The sequence below is a fragment of the Hibiscus syriacus genome, unplaced genomic scaffold (genome assembly GCF_006381635.1).
Source record: "Hibiscus syriacus cultivar Baekdansim isolate YM2019G1 unplaced genomic scaffold, ASM638163v2 tig00016065_pilon, whole genome shotgun sequence".
In the NCBI taxonomy this organism is placed as follows: domain Eukaryota; kingdom Viridiplantae; phylum Streptophyta; class Magnoliopsida; order Malvales; family Malvaceae; genus Hibiscus; species Hibiscus syriacus.
The window spans coordinates 848,648-869,271 of NW_024062380.1; positions in this window are offsets into that span (position 1 = coordinate 848,648).

Genomic DNA, 20,624 nt, shown 5'->3' on the forward strand with positions numbered 1-20,624 from the left:
ACAAGCATCCTACGACCCCATGTGAGTGCCTTATGACCAGTCCACCTATGTGCCATGTGTTTGGATCAATTAGGTGCCAAAGTGAAGGGATGCATATCTATTTGGCCAAACATGAGTAGACATCAAAATGGACGACAATTTGGACAAGCATGGGTAGAAAAATGAATCAGCACCTACCTATTTATTCAAAGCATTGTAACCCATTGTAAAGGAACATAGCCTTGCCGAAACACCACCTAATTATTCGGCCAAACCCCTTGCAAGTCTATAAATAGGCTTTGACATTTCATTTGTAATGGAACCCTTTTGATTAATATAAACTCATTGTGAGATTTTCTCTCTTGAAAGTTCTTTAAGAACTTTATTGATTAAGAAAACTTTATAAGTTTGTGGCGTCCATCCTTTCCCTTGATACTTTGAGTTCCTAGTTTCCATAACTAGTGGGTTCAAGTCCTAACTACCATACCTTATTTAAGTTTATAAAGAATGGGGTTAAACTTTACATAGTTTTTCTTCCTCTTTAATAGAATTAAGATACTACCTTTAACTTTCTATATTCCATCATCTTCACATCTACACCATCTCCATTTCCATGACCAATTCATCACTATTGAATCATCCTTCATTTATCATCAAGGTCAACGTTCATCATCAATATTGGAGGCCGAATCAGCTTCCATTTAAAGGATAATTCTACATTACTTCCGCAGCCTATCTTTGATAACATCTCTATCCCTTTCATTTCTTATCATTTCATCTATTTCTTAATTTCATATTCCATTTTAATAATTTCTTTCGTTTATTTGTGCAGATTACTTATATATTCAAGTGTGGCATTTGGTGTCTCTCCTAGATCGGTAAACAATAAGGATGCCAACTTCACCATCATTGAGGAAGCTTGGATAGCCTTACATCAAGTGGTACCACAGCTTAGTTGGATTAACAATCAAAGTGCTGCAACAAAAAGAAAAAGGAAAAACAAAAACAAAAAAAAGAATAAAACTCCTACATCGAATTTGGAGTACAAAAAGAAAAGAAAAAGAGAAGAAGGAATTTAAAACAAAGAACAAAAGTTACAATTACACTCAAAAGAAGTACATTACAATCTGCCCAACATCAAACTTGAAGGAGGTATCCTTGTTGTTTCTTGTGAAGGAAGATAGTAAGTGTTACATATTGGGTTGTAAGTTATCTTTGTTTCCTTTTTCTTTCATCATTTCCTATTCATTACCTTATCTCTTCTTTCCCATTCTATCCTACCTTTACCATATCCATTTCTATATTAACCATTTTCTATAGACGATGCATCAAAGAAAGAAACTTGCTCAATCTTGAGTTAGTTCTCTAAAGGACCCATAAGAGAGAATTGATAGAAAAAAGGCAATAAAGAGGGTGATATCAGAAGGGGGATTAGAAAAAGCCAAGAAACATATCCCCGAGTGCAAACACGAGTGTGAGTGGAGTGAAATCTTAATTTTCTTTGGAGAGACCAAGTGAGGCTTTTGTGAGCGTGCTGGTAAGGTTCATTTATTTATTTATTTTTATTTTACTAACCATGTCACAAGAGTTGCTTGATTTCCATACACTTTCAAGACAAGTCATTATCGTTTAAAAGGCTTTAAGCACTCAAATCTTAGAAGATGATCAAAAAGAAAACATTTTTCATACTCATTTTCATGTAAACAACAAAGTTTGTTTCATGATCATCGATGGAGGAAGTTTTACAAACATTGCTAGTACCCTTATGGTAGAAAAGCTTGGCTTCAAGACATCTAAGCACCCGAATCCATATAAACTTCAATGGTTAAATAACGGAGGAGAAGTAAAAGTCACAAAGCAAGTTGTCATCCCATTTTCAATTGGCAAATACCAAGATGAAGTTCTTTGTGATATTGTACTAATGGATATTGGACATATACTTTTAGGAAGGTCATGGTAATTCCACAAATGAGCAATCTATGATTGGTTTACAAACAGATATTCTATCACCCATAATGGCAAGAAAATCACTTTGATGCCACTTTCTCCTAGTTAAGTGAAAGAAGACCAAACTCATTTGAGAAAAAGCATTTAAGCAATGAAGAAGAAACTTGAAGAAGAACATTCGGAAGAAAGTTCGAATGAAGGAATGCATTTTGAAATCAAACAAAACGTTGAAAATGATAAGAATCAAAGAGTGGATGAAGAAGACAATGGAGTTGAAAATGAGAGAGTTGAAAAGGATGGATTTGGAGATAAAGAGGAGAATGAAGAACAAATTTTAACTAACCTTACTCTTTCATCTATTCTTGCTATTGTTTTGCAGGATAATTAAAGAGATGTATATTTTCAGGGAGATGATTCAAGGATCATGACTTTTGGAGGACTAAAATATGTGACCTTTGAAAGACCAATAGGCGTGAATTTTTTTCATCCACAAGACATGTCTCTTAATGTTTCAAAGGCTATACCAGTTGAAGCTTCAAAAGAAACGTCACTTGAAGTGCCAAGAGTTGTGTTTGTTGACATTCCAAGTGTATTGCTAATCCTAAAAATAATTCAGCAACCAACTCACATTAAACATCCACCTTGGTTTGATATTCCCATTCATCTTGTCAGTAGTTTTTCATTTACTTATTTTGATTTATTTTGCAGCAATTAGATTTATATATGTGGTATTATCTTATAAATTTGTGATGGCAAGGACGATTCAAAGGATAAAATTTGTCAAGGGAAAGAGCTAAGAGATGTGACTCATAAAGGTTTAACGAACGTGACCCTTCAAGAGCATAAAATTATGAATTTTCATGATCCAATGGACATGACTTTTGGGATGCCAAGGGACATGATCATTCAAAGCAACATGTCTTCAACAGATATGATTTTTAACCATTCATCAAACACCAACAAAAAGTACAACTTTCAATTATTTGTATTCAATCATGTTTTAACTTATGATAATTATATTCCTTTTCAGGTCATGTACATTCAAAGAACTTATCCAAAAGACATGACTTATGAAAGAATCTTTTCATAAAGATCCATGTTGCATCTATTGGATGGGAAGAAACTGAGGAGAAGTCACCTTTTGATTTGAGGACAAATCGCTTAAAAGAAGGGGATGATGTGATCCTGTCTAGCACCAACTTTCTACATGACATATTCACATCATTGAAGATCCATCATACTCAATCTAAGGGAGTTCTACCTTACTTATCTTATATTTACTCATTTATATAGTATGTATTATTTTGAGCATACATTTTCATATTAGACTATACTTGAATTATCAGAACTTGTGCATTCATTCTATAGTTTGCATCATTGATAATATTCATACATATAATCTACAGTTATAATAATAATATTCATTCATTATCGTATGATGCATGAGTTATTATTATAACCTATAGTCCACATCTTTATATGTTTATTACTTTTAATACTTAGCTTATATTATGCTTTATTTTGTAGGTACATAGGCGGCCACATGATGGGAGCCAACTTAAAGCTAGCATTGGAGTCCAAGAGCTATAGAGACATGACTAGGACAACTCCGGGATAGCTCAAGAACATTTTGGGACAAAGTTGTCAGTTACCGTCCGAGCTCATAGCTGACTTGAGCTAAACTTTTAAGCTAGCTATACATATCATTTGAAATCGAGAGTTACACCATCATCACCACCACACAGAGTACTTCAAATATGGCCTAGGTCAATTTTTGTGGAATCGTACCTTTTCACGAAAGTTGTCATTCGAAGAGGTACCTTTTCACAAGGAGTTGTTCAAAGACTCACCTACATATCACTCATCTATAACCAACTCATCTTCAGGTCATACACATGGGAAGTAGCTCAATTGATGAAAGGTTACCTTACACACAATGTGACCTTTTATGATAAGTTTCTTCCCATTGAAGACCATGACACCTAGATGCATGTTAGAAGCCAAGTCACGCCTAGAATGCTGTCTATCTTCATTCCATGGACGAGCCCACCAACAAGCATCCTATGACCCAATGTGAGTGCCTCATGACCATCCCACCCATATGACATACGTGTGGCTCAATTAGGTGCCAAAGTGAAGGGATGCATATCTATTCGGCCAAACATGAGTAGACATCAAAATGGGCTACAATTTGGACAAGCATGGAAGGCAAAATGAACTAGCACCTACCTATTTATTTAAAGCATTGTAACCCCTTGAAAAGGCACACAGCCTTACCGAAACACCAACTAATTATTTGGCCAAACCCCTTGCAAGCCTATTAATAGGCTTTGGCATTTGATTTGTAATGGAACCCTTTTGATTAATATAAACTCTTTGGGAGATTTTCTCACTTGCTAGTTCTTTAAGAACTTTATCGATTAAGCAAACTTTATATGTTTGTGGTGTCAATCCTTTCCCTTGATACATTGAGTTCCTAGTTTCCATAACTAGTGGGTACAAGTCCTAATCTACCATCCCTTATTTAAGTTTATAAAGAACAGGGTTAAACTTTATATAGTTTTTCTTCCTCTTTAACTTAATTAAGATATTATCTTCATTTTTCCATATTCCATCATCTTAATGTGTACACCATCTCCATTTCCATTACCAACTCATCATTATTGAATCATCCTTCATTTATCATCAAGGTCAACGTTCATCATCAGCATTGGAGGTCGAATCATCTTCCATTTGAAGGATAATTCTACATCACTTCCGCAACATATCTTTGATAACATATCTATCCCTTTCATTTCTTATCATTTGATCTCTTTCTTAATTTCTTATTCCATTTTAATCATTTATTTTGTTTATTTGTGCAGATTACTTAAATATTCAAGTGTGGCATTTGGTGTCTCTCCTAGATCAGGAAACAACAAGGCTGCCAACTTCTCCATCAATGAAGAAGTTTGGATAGCCTTACATCACCCTTATATACCCTATTATAGGTTTCGAGAAAACCTAGCCCCCCTCATTTCTTTTCTTCGGTCATTCCATCTCCCTTGTCTCAATTTTCTTTTTTATTTATGAGTGAAAATCAATTGTTGGCCATGAACCACTATACACCATCCCAATTAGGGGCCAATAACCCTTGAAAACACCCAAAATGAAACCTCTAACCTCCTTAACTCTTAGACCGAACCTTTTGAAACCTAAAACTCCTCAAATAGAACCCAAAAATAAAAAAAGGTGGCTACCTTCGATGCTCGACAAATCCCCTCATCCCCAGTGAAGTGAAGACCATGGTATAATCTCTATATTTTTCCCTTTTTTGTTTTGTTTCGTTTCTTCCTATTTTCTTTCTGATTTTTCTTTCTTTTATTCTTTTTTTTGGGTTTTGATCTCTCCTTGTTCTTTTTTTTTTCCTTTTTTAAAACCAAAATCCACCTTTCTCCCTATTATTTTATGCTAGTTATAAAATTGGGGTTTTCATGTTTCTTAATGGTAAATGGTAGGAGGGAATGATTTCCCCTTTTAACAAACTCAAATTTTACGGGATTTAAAATTTTTTAAAGGTTTTTTTTATTTGTTTGTTGATTGATTTTGCTTCTTCACTATTTACAGAGATGATGATGTTGAGTAGTTGAGGACGATCGATCAGCAACTGTGATATCGGTGCTTTCATCGGTGCGATGTGGCTCTGGCGGCAGCTTTTTTCTCTAATGGCAATGGCAGATGGCTCTCTAGGTTTTCAAACTGTACTTGTTTTGGATTCTGTTGGGCTAGGGTTTGGGGCGGTTTGTCCCTTATAATTGGGCCTAGTCTGCTGTTGGACTTCATGTGATGTAATGGCTTATAAAAAATAAAAAAAATATAAATATCAATAATAATAACAACAAAACAACAACAACAAAAAAAGATTTAGGTGAAAATGACTATCTACATTTACCCCTCTTTATTCATTCTTGTGTGAACAAGGATAGATCAAAGATAAATAGACATAAATTTTTGTTCATTTGCCACCAACTTTGAATGAACATGAAAGTGTTAGTCCATTTTAGGGAGGTTAAATCGAGGTTGATTTGCTTTACTACTCTTCAGGGAAGATCAAATCTGCTAAAAGGGATATGCTCTACTACTGTTCAGGGATGATCAGTTCTGGAAATATTGATCAACTTCGCTGTTCTCTAAGGAAGCTTGAATCATGGCAGATTTACTTCACTATTCTTATGGGAAGATCAAATCTGAGAAAAGGTATCTCCTCTGTTGTGTTTCATGGTAGATCAAATCTGGAAACTTTGAATCACTTCACTGCTCTTCAGGGAAGATTGAGTAGAGGTTGATTTTCTTCACTATTCTTTATGGAATATAAAATCTGAGAAAAGGGATATGCTCTACTGCGTTCCAAGGTATATCAGATCTAAAAAACTTTGATTCACTTCACTGTTCTTCAGCGAAGATTGAATCAAGGTTGATTTGCTTCATTGTTCTTCATGGAAGATCAAATATGAGAAAAGGGATATGCTCCACTGTGTTCCAGGTATATCAGATCTAGAAATTTTGATTCACATCACTGCTCTTTATGGAAGATTGAATAGAGGTTGATTTGTTTCAATGTTCTTCAGAGAAGATCAAATCTGAGAAAATGATCTGCTTCACTGTATTTCAGGGTGGATCAGATCTGTAAATTTTGATTCATTTTACTACTCTTTAGGGAAGATTGAATCGGGGTCAATTATTGAATCCTTTAATCTTAGGATATGTAACATATTACTTATTTCTTGAAATTTTTAACACAATTGATCTTCGACTTTCTTTAAACAACCTGAGAATGTTTAACTATTATCATGAAATGAATGTTGTGCTCATACTTATGCCTAACATATATGCAATAATACAATTATTGAATGCTTTTAATCCTTGGAGGGGGAAGCCTTTCTTCTGTTGATCGGTTCTTGAATTAAATTCTTATCTCAGACTCTAGCACCACCATTGATTCACCCCAACTCACAATACTGATTAGCTAGATCTCTGGTTAAAAGGATTTTCTCTTTCAAACATTCTACACGGTCAACTGACTACTAGGAGCTCTCTTTTTCAAGTGGAAATTTAGGCACGTTGCTTGGATCTGAACACTTCCAACAATAAAAAATAAAGTTCTCTTTTCCTTGAGCATTCATTATGCATGAAAGATGAACTCTCTGTGGGTGATAAATATTTTTGAAACACCTCTAAGTGGTTGGAAACCCTAAGACATCTAAAGATGTCAATCATTTGGTTACTTGTCAGGTAAGATCTATACTAAAACCTTTGTAAGCTTCGGAACACCTACATTTTCCTAAAACTTTTGCATAATAATACACATTTATCTCATGTTTTCAAGTTAGTTAAACTACATGTATTTTAATTTCAGTATAAGATGCTTGCAACCTCTTTTTCTTTATGTAAAGAGATTTTGCGTAAAATACATGACAAACTTTTAACTGGAAAAAGTAAAATAAAATGAAGTAGGCATCCCCAGGTATCAATGGTACAAATGCTTTTGAATTGGCATGCCGTAGAGTGACTGAAGTAGCTTCTGTTAAAGGGATCTTGAGAATTGTAACGATGCACAAGGGTGTGAGGTTCCCTCTATACTACCAAACCTCCAGATGTTTGATGCTATAAAGCAATATTGAATCTCGTATGCATTCAATTTATTTTCTGGTTGTTTTATCAAGCCTTTTTCAATATTTAGTCCCAACCTTGATCACCATTTGATTTTACTTCTCAAATAAGGAGTCATTTCAACTTCAAAATCAATTCAGGACCTCCACCATGCATGAATCCTGAATTTAAATGACACTCAAGCTGCCCTTTACGGGTTTTAAACTTGAGACCTTATTTGGTTTCAAAACACCCTTTAAGGATTTTCATCTTGAACCCCCTTTTATTTATCTTTCCTTTTTTTCAATTTTTTTCCTTTTTTTCTTCAATCAAAGTATTTCTGGATAGCATCGAAGTTTACTGGGTTGGGTAATTCTGGTCCATCCATCTTAGTATGGATCAAAGCTCCTTTAGAAAAGATTTCTTCAGCGCATTAGGTCCCTCCCAATTTGGCATCCATTTAGCTCGAAAATCTTTTAGAATTGGCAGAATCTTTTTAAGTATTAGATCTCCTTCATGAAACTCTCGTGCGTTAACCTTCTTATCATGTGTCTTCATCGTACGCTTCTGGTATATCTAATCATGACAAATAGCTTTTAATATTTTCTACTCAATCAGATTCAGTTGGTCATACCTAGTTTGTACCCATTATACTTCATCTAGCTTCACCTATGTTAGAACTCAAAGTGACGAAATTTCTACCTCAATGGGTAACACAACTTCTATCCTATAGGCTAAAGAAAATAGGGTTTTTCTAGTTGATGTTCATACCGTAGTTCGATAAGCAAACACATCAAATGATAACTTTTTATGACAGTCTTTATAAGTCTCGGTCATCTTCTCTATAAGCCTCTTGATGTTCTTATTACCTGCCTCTACTTCCCCATTCATCTTTGGGCGATAAGTGGTGGAATTATATTATTTTATCTTGAACTGCTTATAGACTAATTTCATTATCTTATTGTTTAGTTCAAGGCCTTGTCAGAGATGATTCTTTTTGGTAAACCATATTGACAGATGATCTCTTTCTTTAAGAATTTGCAGAATGTTGACTAAGTGACATTTGCATAGTAAGCCTCTTCTACTCACTTGGTGAAGTAGTCTATTACCACCAAAATATAACGATGACCATTTGAAGTGTAACACCCACATCCCGTATACCTTTCCATACATTAGATACATATGTCACATCATTTTAAAGACATTACCACTTTAGAAAAACCCATAAAAGTTTGTTTCTTTTCATTAAACATTTTAATTTAATGTTTATAAAACATTCATTAAAGACTTCAGTATATAACAAAAGTTAACATTCTAGGATTTTATCCTTCCTACATCATCGTAAAACTAAAAACAATTCAAAGTGTTATCATAATTTTATTACATGCCGACTAATAATATCAAAATAGACATAGCTATCATACAGTTACTGATGAGGCGATTTTGGATTTGTGATGCCAGATGTACTCCTTAGTCAGCTTGATAGAATCTACGCATTAAATAAACATACGTTAAGTATTTCCTTAATGAGGCAAGAATACTAGTGAGATGATATCATTACTTCATTATTTCATATCCATCAAATACCAATTCATTCAGTTAAAGTCATTATCATTTCGTTGAGATGCACAAGTAGTACCTATACGGTCATTTATAAACATATTATGAATTTCATGGTTCACACACATAGTGCCTATACGGTCCTTCATTAATATATGATGAATTCAGTGGGTTGCACACTTAGTGCCTATACAGTCGTTCATCAACATATGATGAATTTCGTAGGTTGCACACTTAGTGCCTATACGGTAGTTCATCGACATATGATGAATTTCGTGGCTTGCACACTTAGTGCCTATAATACATAAATTACTGATGTACAATTTCAATATATATGCCTTTAATAACATACATTTATAACTTTTAATGTACATAATAAATGCACTTACCTGGTATGCCTCGGTTGTATGCTTTAAGGATGTCTAACTACTTGGTAACTTTATCTTTTCCCTGTTCTTGCTTGACTCGGGAGTTTGGTTACGATCTACTCAAACATCCATTAAAGGCACATAACATACCAAATGTTAGTATATTCTGTAGCATTTAGCATTTATACTTTAATAATACTCACAAGTACTATTATTTAGATTTCTATAACAATTTCAGCCTATCTTTGAATTCTAGGCTCAATAGTATCGGTATCCCTACCCTGGTATCGATACTTATATAATTTGGTACCGATACCCCCTTTCAGTATCGATACCATTTTGACATTCTGGAGTCCATGGTATCGATACCTTTCTCACAGTATCGATACCCACATCAGTATCGATATTGTTCCTCATATTTTTCCCATATTTAATCATGTAGTATCGGCACTATTCTTCCAGTACCGATACTCTTATCCAGATTTTCCATTTTCAGCCCGAGTTTTACCCAAATTTAGTCAATTTTGCTTATTTTACCTCCAACAATACTATTAAACTCTTCTTCACTTATCCCAACTAACTTCACTTATCCCAACTAACTTCCCTTCATTTAGCTTCTAATAACATCTAAAATGTCCAAAGAAAAATTCTACCCAAGAATCATACCATTTTTTCTAATATGTTCATAATCCCATCCAATGTTTCTAATCTCTTATTTACTTCATTGAAAAGTCAAATATACTAGTAAACATCAGTAAAAACTCATATTCTAACATATCATTCAAAAACCCATTTTCTTCAATCTCAAATATTTCATCCATCTTCTAGTTTTAATCTTATTTAATCTTTCCTTAAGCTTCTATACTACTCAATGCTCCAAGAAAACCACAAAAATAAGAGGAAGAGCTGGTTAAATTAAGTCATTCCTTTGGCTATGGAGGATAGTCTTTACACGGGGAAGAAGAAGAAGGAAAAAGATGACTTTGTTGGTTAACTTTCCCCTTTTTCTTCCTTAAATCCCTAATAAGGAATTAATTTTAAATTCATTTCTCCCTAAAGGACGAAAATACCTTTTATATTCATCCATTGATACAAATTGGTCTGAAATACTATTCCAATCATTTCTTATCTTTTTATCATTTATTAAAATAAGTCTTCAAATTATTAAATCTTTTCAATAAGGTCACTAATCTGATATTTGGATATTACATGAAGTCTTAGGTGTAATTTGTCTAATGACATCCATTCCCCACATAAAGAATGGCAATGAAGTACTCATCACGTGCAATGGATGAGGAGGTTATGGATCTTATCTCCATAAATCTAACACTTGTGATATTTTTTGGCATAATTGATGCAATTAGTGTCCATGGTTGACCAATAATATACCCAAATCTCATTATTTGTCTAGCCATTGCATGTCCATTGGCATGGGTACAACACACTTCCTCGTGCACTTCTTCAATGGTCCTTTTAGTTTCTTTGACATCCATGCACCTCAATAGACCCCTGATCCAAACTTTTCTTGTACATTATCTCATCATCATGCATATACCTTGCAGTCATCTTTCTAATAGTCCTTTTATCATTCTTAGTTGCATGCTTAGGATAACTTTGATATCTGATGTATTGTAGGATATCATAAAACAAGGGATTTCCATCTTTTTCCTCTTCTATGCTATAATAATGGGATGTATACTCATTTACTTTAAAGGTTGCCGCCAAAGCGGCAAGGACATCTTCCATTTGATTCTGTTCTCTATGAAGTAATTGAATGTCACTTATTCAAATTCTTCGATAAGCTATATGACCAATTTACAGTATCCCACCAACCTGGTATCTTTTTTCCCTCTCACCTCTCAGTTGATAAATAACTAGAGTTAAATCCCCGTATACTTTGAGTGTTTTTTCTTTACGCTTAATGGCAGCTCTAAGACCAAAAACACAAGCTTCATGCTCAACCATGTTGTTTGTGCAATCAAAATTCAATCGACTAGTGAAAGGATAGTGTTTTCCATTAGGTGAGAAAATAAATTACCCCAATTCCATACCCCAGGGCATTCAAAGCACCATCAAAGTTTAACCTCCAATGTTCATTGGTATAAGTAATTCCCTCTTCGGCTGAAATAGCCATCAAATCTTCATCTGGGAAATCAAAACTCAACGGTTCATATTCTTCAGAAGTCCTACTTGCGATAAAATCTACTATAGCACTCCCTTTAACTGCTTTCTGGCTCACATATTGGATGTCAAACTCAGACAATAAAATTGGCCAACAATCTAATCTTCCAGATAGAGCAGGTACACCCATCAGATATTTGAAAGGGTCAAACCTGAAGATCAACCAAGTGGTGTGATACAACATGCATTGCCTGGGCCTTCGAGTAGCCTTAACCAAAGCACATCATAACTTTTTGATCGATGAGTACCTTGCCTCGCAGTCAATAAACTTTTTGCTGAGATAGTAATTTGCTCTTTTTTTCTCAGTTTGATCATGATGCACTAATACACACCCCATTGAATTCTCAAAGACTTGACAAGTAGAGAATTAATGGTTTGCTTGAGATATGTGGCACTAAGACTACGGTATTTGAAAAATATCATTTGATCGATTCAAAAGCTTCTTGGAAATTATTACTCCATACCCTTGAGTTATTTTTGCGGAGAATGCAAAAAATTGGATCATATTTTGCGAGATAAACCGAACAATGTAATTTAATCTCCCCAGGAATCCTCAAACTTCTTTTTGTGTTTGTGGGGAAGTAAATTTTGAATAGATTTGATTTTTTCTGGATCTATTTCAATCCCTTTTTTTACTCACTACAAACCCCAAGATCTTTCCGGGCGTCACCCCAAAGGTACACTTACTTGGATTGAATTTCAGCTGGCATTTCTTTAACCTCTAAAAGAGTTTCCTCAAATTCCCAACTTGTTCTTCCTCTGTTTTGTCCATGAAAATCACATCATCCACATAAACTTCTATTTTTTATACATCATGTCATGAAATAGTGTTAACATGACTCTTTGGTATGTTGCCCCTACATTCTTTAGCCTAAACAGCATCACCTTATAACAAAATATTCCCCATATGGTGACAAATGTAGTCTTTTCCATATCTTCAGGGTAAACCTTTATTTGATTGTAACCTGAGAACCCATCAATGAATGAAAACAGAGAATCTCCAGCAGTATTGTTCACAAGTGTGTCTATGTGTGGCAAAGGAAAATTATCCTTCGGACTGACTCTATTGAGATCTCTGTAATCACACACATACGAACCTTCCCATTCTTCTTTGGTACTGGGATGATGTTTGCCACCCATTCATGATATTTGGCACCTTAAGGAAACCAAAATCAAATTGCTTCTTTACTTCTTTAATTTTTAGCAGCATCTCGGGTCTCATCCTTCTAAGCTTTTTTTTATATAGGTCTATATTCTGGCTTTATCGACAATTTTTGTACTTTTAATTTAGTATACAAACCCGACATATCTTTATATGACACGGTAAACACGTCTTTGTGCTCTCGAAGCAGTTAAATCAAACTCTATCGTCCATTAGCAGATAGGGTGGTGTTAATCTTTACTTCTTTCCTATCTTCATCTGATCTCATATTCAAAGTTTTAGTGGGCTCTTCATGAGGCAGAATCTTCTTATATTCCCATTCCACCATTTTTAGTTGTTCAGAAGATAAGTCACATTCCTCATTATTATCACAACCCTTGATTTCCCCTTGACATATGGGCAGCTAAAAATCAATCTCCGGGTTAGTGTGATTGGCATTCATGATATTGATATCTAAGGTCCTGAAAGAATAACGAACGGGAGGATACACTTACATATACACATACAAGAGAATCTATCCATGTCATGATAAATATAATGGAATAATATATACATAAATAATAAACAATGAATAAATACATGGGAGAATATTTTCCACTCTGAGAATTACTAGAAATGCATGTTTCATTGAAAATTATAACAAATAAATTAACTATTTACAAAAGATCACCTATTGCCCCGGGTTTAAACAATAGGGAAAGTTTTTGTGTATTACTTTGAAAATGTTTTTAAACTACATGTAACTCTTCTGTAGTCCAATTGTTAAGCACGAAGCATGGCGATGCAGGATAGAAGCCTATAGATCTTCCTACCTCAGCCTCATCATCCAGTATCACATTAATGCTCAGGTCTCCCAAGGTATCCTCGACAATCAGTTTATTGACTTGTTGGCTTCCTTGAAACATATGACCTCCAGATACAAAGGTATCATGCAATGGCAGAAAAGTCATTGGCTCCCACTTAAGACCCTCTCCAGCTAACCTTGCTCTTCTCCTTTCATGGATCTTTTGGATTCCCTTCAATTTTTCCGTCAAGGTTGGATGAAATCTCAAGACAAAGCGATCTCTTTTGGTAGTATGAAAAATGGGATTAACAGATCCCTGTAGATAGCTCCCTAACCCTCTTTCTGCCTTGGCTCCCCTTCCCACTGTTAGCTTTAGTTCCATCCGAGGACATTTGGACAATTTAGGCTTTGATATATTTTTTCCCTCAGCCACGATTGTGGTATTGACAAATTCCAGAGATTTGAAGGAACATTCCACAGCTTCTTCATTTACCTCCACATAAAGACCAGCAGTGGACACAGAAGCAATAATGTCATACTTAGCATTGATGCATATCAATCTCCTCTCAATCATGAATTTGAGTTTCTGATGCAGCGTGGAGTGAATTGCCCTTGCCTGACAAATCCAAGACCTTCGTGATACATGAATGATCATTCCCAACATTCTCCATAAGTTTATTATTCCAAGGACGTTTTTCATTATTGTTTCTAAGGGAGTTCTTTCTTGCCCTATCTTATATTATATCATTTATACATTCTATTTTATCATAAGCATGCATTCACATATTAGTTATCATATTATTATTTCCATCCTATGTTTAGTTGATCATGTTTTTCATATCATTCAAATATATGCTATGATTACATATCATTTCTTAGGATATTATTATTACATGTTTCCATTTATCATTTATTATGAATACCATGTTATATGATATTCATGCATACAACATATTCATATATTTATGTTTGATGCACAATCTTATGTTAAGTATGTTAGAATAGTATTGCATTCATTTCAGCAAGATTCATTACATTTATGAAATGGAAGCATGCTTATTCATTCATTTGTTAGCTCATGTGCATTCATTTTAGCTCTTAGACCTTATACACTAGTTTACATATGTTATATAATGATATACTTAGCTCATTTCAAGAATTCATAGCTCACAAGGTCATAATCATGCACGATAACTTGGTAATTAGATCATACAAGCTCAATGCCTTTGACATACCTTGTTTTCCTTGCACATGTAGTTATATTGGAGCATGGTACACATTGAGGCAACTTGTTGGAGTATTTGGGATCCATATGCAACTCACAATCAACTCCCAAACATCATGGAAACTCGTGAAACATAATGGGAAGCTCAACTCAGCTAGAGGAGCTCAAGGCTAGCTAATCTCAGCTAATTGGACTATTTGAAGACAAGTTGCTTAATTGACAATCAATAGTAGCTGAACATAGCTGAATGTACTGCTATGAAGCTTGGGAGATCAAGGCTAAGAGGATCATTCACCACCAACCCTTGCATTGCTAGCTAGCTAGACACATGCAAGCTTGAAGTTAGCTCAACTCACGCCCAAGGTTGCTGCACATGCTTGGTCTTCATCCTATGCATAAGGCTACAGCACAAGCATCCTAGAGAGCCATGTACATGCCTTGTGAGTATCCAAGCCATGTGTTATGCGTGTGACATCTTATAGGTGCCAAGATGAATGTCAACCTAACCATTCAACCAAGAATCCCTTCTCATCCAAATTGGAACTAACTTGAAGGGGTTCAAGCGCTATTCGGCTATGAGACATGCCTCGTCTATTCAAACGAACAAGAACCTATGTTTTCATGTTATTTATTAATTAATTATGTCATTTTATAGGGACACAAGGGCTGGCCGAACCACCATGTATCCATTCGGCCAAGTCCCTTCAAAATCTATAAATAGGCTAGTCCTATTCATTTGTAAGACACCTTGGATTTTAATATAAGTGAGATTATTCTGTTTTCTCAAGTCCTTGTGACTTTTATCACCTTATCAAGTAATTTAATTACTTGTGGTGTCAACCCCTCTTTCCTTGATACTTGTGGTTCCTATCTCCCTATAGATAGTGGGTCCAAGTCCTTGTTACCACCCCTTAGAAAGATTTGTAAGGCTGGGTCTTTGCTCATTGTGGCATTGGTTCTTCCTTGGTCATTCTAAGAGACTATCATCACCAACCATCCTTTCTTTCCTCACTCATACCGTAACCATATCAACATACTTCCGCTACTATTTTCCATAACATAAATAGCCCTCCCTTTTACCTTTACATCTACCACCAAACCATCTATTTGAGCCATTCACTTATGCAGGTTGTTTTGCTTCCTTCCTAGATCCATAATCAATTAAAAGGTAGGAGTACCTTACATCACCTCATAAATAGATGGGCCAATAGTTAGAGGGATTTCAATCTTCCCTTGCACTTCTATTTTTGTTGCATCAAATGCTAGAATGATGCACTGGCAATTTCTCATATGTGTACTAATGACTAACAACTTCTTTAGGGTTAGCAATGTCATTACATTTATCGCGGAGCCATTGTAAACTAGTACTCGAGATAAAACATGCCCCTTGCACATAATAGTGATATGTAGAGATTTGTGGCTTCCAATCATCCCAGACGATATCTCATCATCAAAAAAGAAAATAAAGTTATCAGCATGAATTTTCACAACCAATCTATAGAGCTTGTTCACAGGTAAATTATTTGGCACGAAAGTCTGAATCAAGACTTTCAATAGAACATCTTGTTGTGCCTCAGAGCTCAATAGAAGAGCGAGTATTGAGAAATGATCAGGTAGCTTATGCAGCTATTCAACAATGCTATATTCACTGTGTTTCAAGAATTTCAAAAATTCCATAACCTTCTTTTCTATAAATGGCTCGTTAATGACTGGCTCATCCTCTTTTAACTATAAGTCAACCTTTTTTCCCTTGTCATTGGTAAATCTCCTTTTAGGTTCTTTGGGTTGATTGGGAGAGTAACATCTCCCACTCTTAATGAAGTGGCCTACTTCACCCACTTCTTCATTCTCTTTCTCAACATTTTCCATGTTGCACTCGTACTTCCAAGGAACTTGCTTGTTATCCTTATAAGGGAATGGGGATAGTGGTGTGACTACCACCTTAGGAGTTATTTTTCTACCACAAGAATATTTGGGATCCATATGCAGCTCAAAATCAGCTCACAAACATCATGGCAGCTCGTAGAATACAATGGGAAGCTCAACTCATATAGAGGAGCTCAAGGCTAGCTAATCTCAACTAGTTGGACTATTTGAAGACAAGTTGCTTAATTGACAATCAATAGTAGTTGCATGTACTGCTATGAAGTTTGGGGGATCAAGGCTAAGAGGATCATTCACCACCATCCCTTGCATTGTTAGCTAGCTAGACACATGCAAGCTTGAAGATAGCTCAACTCACTCCCAAGGTTCCTGCACATGCTTGGTCTTTATCCTATGCAAAAGGCTACACCACAAGCATCCTAGAGAGCCATGTAAACTCCTTGTGACCAGGCAAGCCATGTGCTATGTGTGTGACATCTATTAGGGGCCAAGATGAATGGCAACCTAACCATTCGGCCAAGCATCCCTTCTCCTCCAAATTGGTGCCAACTTGAAGGGATTCAATCACTATTTGGCCATGAGACATGCCTCCTCTATTCAACCGAACCAACACCTATCTTTTAATGTTATTTATTAATTAATTATGTCATTTTATAGGGACACCAGGGCTGTTTGAACCACTATGTATCCATTCGGCCAAGTCCTTTCAAAATCTATAAATAGGCTAGTCCCATTCATTTGTAAGATACCTTGGATTTTATATAAGTGAGATTATTCTCTTTTCTCAAATCCTTGCGACTTTTATCTACTTATCAATTAATTTAATTACTTGTGGCATCAACCCCTCTTTCCTTGATACTTGTGGTCCTTATCTCCCTATAGATAGTGGGTCCAAGTCCTTTTTACCACCCCTTAGAAAGATTTGTAAATGTGGGTCTTTTCTCATTGAAGCACTGGTTCTTCCTTGGTCATTTTAAAATATTATCCTCACCAACCATCTTTTGTTTCATTACCCATACCATAGCCATATCAACATACTTCCGCTGCCATTTTCCATAACATAAATAGCCCTCCCTTTCACCTTTACATCTACCACCAAACCATCTATTTAAGTCATTCACTGATGCATGTTGTTTTCTTCCTTCCTATATCCATAATCAATTAAAAGGTATGATTACCTTACATCAAGCTGTATCAGAGCTTTGGGGGAATAAGTAACGTGCAACAACAACAAAAATACAAAAAAAAAAGTGCAAGTGAAGTGCAAGTGAAAGAATAAAAAATCAGCATAGAAATTGCAAGCACTCAAAGAAGAAAAAGAAAAGAAAAGAAAGGAAAGTTGAAAGCACTCAAAAACAAATCTCATCACCAAGCCATTTCAAGTAAGCATCTAAAATTAATTGTGGTGATTGATAAGCTGTGAAGTGAATTTGTGTAAGTAACCCATTTATTCTCTTATTTCTAAGCCACCCTTTTCATTATATTTTGCTTTCCATTCCTACTAACCCTTTTGTAGCCGATACACAACAAATAAACTTTACCTTGTATAGTTTTTAGTAAAGTTACTTAGAAATTGAGATAAAGAGATTGAGAGGAAAAAGACTTGAGCGTGGGAGACTAGAAGAGGACTCGTAAAAGCCTTGAAGTCCTAGAGTGCAAACACGAGCGGATTGAGTGACATTCAAGTTTCCTTGGAGTGAACTCGTGAGGCTTTGTGAGAGCATTATTTGGTAAGGTGCTATACACATTTCCTTTTCTTATTTTGCTAACAGGTCTCTTCCATCAAACAACTTTGTAGTTAAAAGGACTTTGAACATTCAAAGTTAAAAAGATGAACAAAGAGAGAATATCTTCCATACAAAATGTCATGTGGGATATAAAGTTTGTGTAGTGATCATTGATGGAGGAAGTGTACAAATGTAGCAAGAACTCACATGGTGGAAAGGTTGGACCTAAAGACTTCCAAACATCCTCATCCTTACAAACTTCAGTGGCTCAAAGATCTCTCAATTGGAAGATACAAGGATAAAGTTCTTTGTGATGTGGTAACCATGAGTGCAAGCAACATTATATTAGGATAACCTTGGCAATTTGACAAGAAGTCTACTCATGATGGATTTTCCAATGAGTATTCCTTTCAACATCAAGGAATAAAAATCATATTGGCGCCTATGCTTCCAATTCAAGTCCATGAATGTCAAGTGACCCTTAAGTCACGCATAGAAGAATGGAAGATAATAAAGGCCATAAAAAAAGCTTTGAAGAAGAACGTTTTGAGGAGACAATAACAATTGGAAATGAATATGTTAGAGTTGAAAAAGATGTTTTGCAAGTAGTGGAGCAAATTGAAAGTGGCAAATTTGAAAAGGATTAGTGTAGATAAGAGAAGCAGAGTGAAGGATAATTTTACCTAACAAATCTTCTTCTACTATTTCTTTTTCCTTGCAGGATATTCAAAGAGACATATTTTTTCAAGCTGGAGATTCAAGAAATATATCTTTTGAAGAACAAATAGGTGTGACCTTTGGTAATCCACAAGACATGTCCTTTGACGTTCTTACATTTATGCTACTTGAAGTTCAAAAGGATGTGTCACTTGAAGTGCCACGAGTTTTGATCATTAAGGCTCCAAGTACATTACAACTATTGAAGAGAATTCAACAACCAATGGAGTTTTCCATCATCAAGTAACCAGCGGCCATTAAACATCCACATTGGTTTGATATTTCCATTCATCTTGTTTATTCATTTTCTAACTTTGGTTTATTTTGTAGCAAAAGGATTCATATATATGGAGTTATTTTCTCTTGTGTTAAACAATTCAAAAAATATGAATCCAACATTATCCACCAACTCAAGAGCCATCATTTGGAAAGTTACAAAGTTTAAAGGAGTAATCCAAAAAGCAAGTCCTATTCCAAAAGGACATCACGTTTCAAAGGAGGGATCGCAATGGACTTGTGCCTTTTCAATCAAATGTGTTGTTTCAAGCAAGAAGGTAAGATTAATCACCCACAAAGGAGATGATTCCATTGAAGAGTTAGAGATTCATCAAAGGGAACATGATGGTTCAAATGAAAACTTCCAAGGATTATGTCCTATAACCAAGGGTGATGAATTTCCAAACATATATGATGATTCAAAAAGACACAATAGAGGTTTTCAAGAGATATGTGCTTATGCAAGGGGAGAAGCTGAAGAAATGGAGTTGAACATTCTACATGGAGTAGATTCATTCATTCCTCCATAAAAGAAGCAATCAATAGTGAAGAGCTTCGATTTGAGGACAAATCGCCTTTAAAAAGAGGGGGATGATACATGCATGATCATGTCAAACATTCTCCATAAGTTGATTATGCCATGGGTGCTTTTTATTGTTGTTTCTAAGGGAGTTCTTACTTACCCTATCTTATATTATATCATTTATAAATTCTATTCTATCATAAGCATGCATTCACATATTAGTTATCATATTATTATTTCCATCCTATGCTTAATTGATCATGTTTTTCATATCATTCAATTATATGTTATGATTATATATCATTTCTTAGGATATTATTATTACATATTTCCATTTATCATTTATTATGAATACCATGTTATATGATATTCATCCATACAAGATATTCATATCTTTATGATTGATACACAATGTTATGTTAAGTATGTTAGAATAGTCTTGCATTCATTTAAGCATGATTCATTACATTCATGAAATGACAACATGCTTATTCATTCATTTGTAAGCTAATGAGCATTCATTTTTTCTCTTAGACCTTATACACTAGTTTACATATGTTATATAATGATATACTTAGCTCATGTTAAGCATTCACATCTCACAAAGTCATAGTCATGCATGACAGCAAGTTAATTAGATCATACAAGCTCAATGCCTTTGAC